Source organism: Acipenser ruthenus, chromosome 19 (genome assembly GCF_902713425.1).
Source record: "Acipenser ruthenus chromosome 19, fAciRut3.2 maternal haplotype, whole genome shotgun sequence".
Lineage (NCBI taxonomy): Eukaryota > Metazoa > Chordata > Actinopteri > Acipenseriformes > Acipenseridae > Acipenser > Acipenser ruthenus.
The window spans coordinates 31,395,059-31,399,533 of NC_081207.1; the positions used below are offsets into that span (position 1 = coordinate 31,395,059).

The 4,475-nt window shown below is 38.1% G+C and overlaps 1 long non-coding RNA gene across 1 annotated transcript in view; it reads right to left on the reverse strand.

The window, feature by feature from the left end:
- Positions 1-2,522: 2,522 nt before the first annotated feature.
- Positions 2,523-4,475, reverse strand: part of LOC131698783 (uncharacterized) — a 101,825-nt gene continuing 99,872 nt past the window's right edge. Inside the window, exon 4 of the long non-coding RNA XR_009307809.1 lies at positions 2,523-2,963. This is a non-coding gene — a long non-coding RNA (uncharacterized LOC131698783). The remainder of the gene's footprint in view (positions 2,964-4,475) is intronic.

Consider the following 4,475-nt stretch of genomic DNA (forward strand, 5'->3'; position numbering starts at 1 on the left):
GTTGAAGCATGTAATAACTGAATATAAATTGGTTAGTTGTTATTTCTGTCCAAGCAATAGTTATTTATGAAATATATAGATATCATTTTCTATCTTTCTTTTTTTGTATTTCAGCAATCAAGAATATATATGATTTAAAAAAGAGGTGGCTTAACTGTTGTTTACAAAAAAGTAAAATTAGTAAAAAAGTAAAGTTTGTAACGCACACAAACTGCAAGTCCTTCTTCAGCTGGCTACCGTGTGGCATAATATAAAAGTGTATATAAATAAAGATTATATAGTTATTCTTTATTAGTGTCATGAAAGCTTTAACCTTTTAGGGAATACATTCAATATTTATGCCATGTGGCTGAGTGCCATACTGAATTTGAAATACAGCAGTACACTTGCTAGTCAGAGGTAATGTAACTGAATTGAAGATACTGGTACTGTATTGATAATTCATTATGTGTTACTAGCAGATCACTTCGGCAGCTCAGATATGCTTTTACTATAATGACCCCTGACTTTATCATGGCTCGCTATTTGCACGGCAAAACATTCTACACTAATCTATCTGGGGAGAATGCTTAAAAGCTTTTTCTCATTTTCCCATTTTAACTTCATTTGTGTATTATATGATTTTTTTAACATTAAATGACCACACTTAATATCATTCTGCACATGGCCAATTTTCTGGGGAGGACACTGATACAGTGCATATGTAGGTCAAAAATCCATCCAAACTGAATTAAACTTGCTCGTCCCAGGCAGGAGCAGTTAGTTTGATGCATCAGCATTTAATCTCAAGAAGGCACCTTTAAGTGAGTGCAAAAACAATGCAGGCGCCAATTGGCTAAACGCTAAACAGGGGGCCATGAGTGATGAAATTATATATATATATTCTTAAAAGGCATTAGCAAATATTGAAACTCTGTGCTTGAAACAAGGTCAGTTTGCACCATTTTTGCTGCCAGGAGCACTTGGCTGGCGCTGTGTTATTGTTTTGCAGAATCAAACCTGTGCTCACGCAGAATCTGCCACAACAGAAACAAACTGCCCCTAAAAATGATACGTGATTTTAGGGCTGCAGGAAAGCAAAGAGCTGTGCTGTCTTTCGGGGTTGTCTTGAGAGGAAGATGTGTATTGCCCTTTTAAAATCCTTCCTTCAGTGGCCACTGGTGGCAATGGTGGCTATGCACAAATCTCATAAGGTAAGTTTTTTATCTTAAGTGCATTATCGCATAATGTGTCGCCAGTATAGATATATACATAGCTAGTGCTGTATACTAGCTATTACGGTAGTACAATTATATATTGATTTTTTTTTTCTTTCCAGGGTTCATGGTTTCAGAAAATGCACAATAGGATCTTTAGTAAATGTAAGCTAATTGTTGTCTAAATAACCCAGTGACCATTGCATTGCAAACTTATGTGAGTTAACTATCAGTTACATCATTTCACTTCGAACACCCAGAACACAATACATAACACTGGTTTGTTTTGTTTATTTATTCATTCATTTTGTGATACATCTTTTCAACAAAACTAGTTACAGTTTTCATACCTGTGGTCTGATTTTACAGCACAAATAAAGCATGTCTGCCAGTCTCTCGGGTTTCTCTGATTGCCTCTGATGGCACAGATTCATATTAAATGTGTCTCTCAACATTAAATGCAAACAAGGCCTTTCTTACTATAGCAATTCTTTCTAATGCCAGCCTTAAAGTCGCTTAGTGAATTCATCTGTTGCTCGTAACGATGCTTTGTTAGGTACAATTGTGAAAACTTTGTTAATGGTATCTTTGTTCCTGGTTCCAGCACGGAGGAACAAAAACCTGATGCTTTTGTTTGCGCTGTCATTATTGAACTGTCGTTCCAGTGCCGTCGTATTATTTTAACCATAAAAAAATGCATGTGTTTAGGTCAAAGTCGAGCCTATAATCTTGTTTTGCAATGGCCTGTGTATGCTTCAAAAGCTTGATTAACCCTTTGTTATGGACTTGTGATGAATGAGCCTTTCAGGTCTCGTTTACTCTCTTACCAATTTCCTCCACCGCTGTTCATAGGCCAACTCCAAACACTGTGTAACACAACCGCAAAACGTGGCTTGTGAGCCTCGCTGTATGGAGAAATGCAGCATTCATGATGGGAACCCACCTAACCTTACTTTTCCATTAGCAGCTGCTGTAGACACTCCCTGTATTAACCCTGTTAGTCTTGAGCCAGTTAAAGGTTGGGGGCATGGTTACATAATAGTGGTGACCATTTATTTTTAATATAGTTTGAACAAGGCTTTATGCATTATAATTGGAGCAAAGTGGACCTGTATTTGTGTGAATTCAACTTTCCTGAAATGGTTACAATTAATAAAACTTAAGTCCTGCAATTTGGAAAATGCATACATCTGTTTGTTTATTTATTTTTTTAAGAAAGAAAACTTTAATACTAATTGATTTTATTTATGTAATATATATATATATATATATATATATATATATATATATATATATATATATATATATATATGATCCAACATAGAAGGCAAAAAAATAAATAAAAGCATGTGATTTTAAAACTGAACACTTTAAATGTTTCAGCTTCCATTTTACTGGTAGGGTGATTGTTCTTCTGAGCTGGGAGTTTCAATGGTTAAGTTTTCTTTTTAAAGGTCATCATAATAGAGGTTGATGATATATCTAAGAGGGAGGGCTTGTTAAGAAGGTGACACATTGTTGTCCTCCATGAAATTCATTGTGCAATAATTTGTCTTTTTAGCGATGGCCTGTGGTTTTTAGCAGCATTTAGGAGGGGGAGAAGGAAAAAAAAAAAAAAAGTGTGTTGTCCTTGTCACCTGCCATTTTTGTAGCCTGGTTGACACCCTAGGGCTCCCCAACAGCTTTTCCAGCAGGCCTTGTCTTCCAGCTCTTAGCAGAACCAAATAATTGAAGTTGTCACATCTCTTGTTCATTGTTTTTCCAGCCCTAGAAAAAATGCAAATACTTCATTGTAGTCATTAATTTTCCCATCCTTTTCTTCAAGCTTCTTGTCGGTTTGATCTGATGAAAAGGGCTGAAGGCACTTTTGCAAAACACAAAAACTGTCATCCAGGTTCTTGCCTGCAGAGAGCTTGTGTGTGTGTGTGTGTGTTTGTGTGGAAAGGGGGGGGGGGGGGGGGGGTCTCATCAGATAAAGTCTCAGGGAGGTCATCAATCACGGTCGTTGACAACCATTTTGCCTTCATTTGTTACAGATGTGAACATGCTTAATTATTTGTAGTGTAATTAGTTCATGAAATGTCAGGAAATGTCAAACTGTGTTCACATCACAGATTTCTGCAGCAAAGAGCAATGAGAGCAAGTGTCAATGGAAGACAAGGAAGGAGTGATGAGGGGAACCCTGACTGAAGGCAGATGAGGGGCAGGCTGATGGGAAGAGGAGACACGAAGGGGGTGGATGGGAGAGCTTTTGGGAGGACTTGTTGAAAGAGTGGGGGAGCCAGGCGAGACAATTGCAGCGTCGCTGGTACAGAACAGAAGCAGCACTTTTTGCCCTTGATTTTAGGTGTTCTTTGCATCTGGAAGCAGCTGCTTACTACAGTACTTAATGTCAAATTCATTAACCTGTGCATGTAACGTAAGGGAAGCTAATGATAATGAGGTATGCACACTAGAAGCTTGCAGCTCCTACTGCTGGTTTGTGTGTGTGTGTGTGCTTGTTTAAATAATATTTTCTTATTCCATGGTTAAAAGTGTGATGATAATGGCAGCATGTGCTCTAGTTTGCTACTAGGTCACGCTATTTAATTAGCCATGCAAAACGTAAATATACGTTTAGTTAAAAATGTATGTGTCTGTATATGTGTGTGTGTGTGTAAATATATATATCTCCCACTCTAAGATTTTATATGTTATTTTACATTAGGGAATTTCCCTTGGCAGAAGCTCTCAATCAATCACTTGGTGTAAATTGACAAAAAGAAAACCCACATGTTGTGTTTCTTTTGTTTTCTTTTAAAATGTGAATGTTATCTAGAATGCACCAGCTGTCAGGGGTATACAGCAACTGCTACGTATCAAAAGGAGAATACTTGCATGTTCGCTTGCTTCCAGGAAATGAAATTCCTGGCACCGAGAGAAGCAGAAACCCATAAAGCCCCCCTGTGAATGCTTCTGACTGAGAGAGTTGCTCTGCAGACAGGCTGTATCCCAGTATCCTGCCATTGCCACGTCAGGTCTTAACAGTGAAGGGGAGGGAAAATACTCACTGATCTCCCTTGACCATTCAGATCTCCACTTGAGCGAGACTCCCTCAGCTCAATGAATGGAGCCAAAAACTCAAACGTGCATTTCAACTTGTTGCAGCGTGGAACCTGCCCGTGTTCCACTGTGGTTTGTTTTTAGGCTGTGCACACTGTGAATGTGTATGAATGCACTTTACCTCTTTTAGTTTATAACGACATGCTTGGTGTTCCCCCAAATGATTGTCAAGGTTAC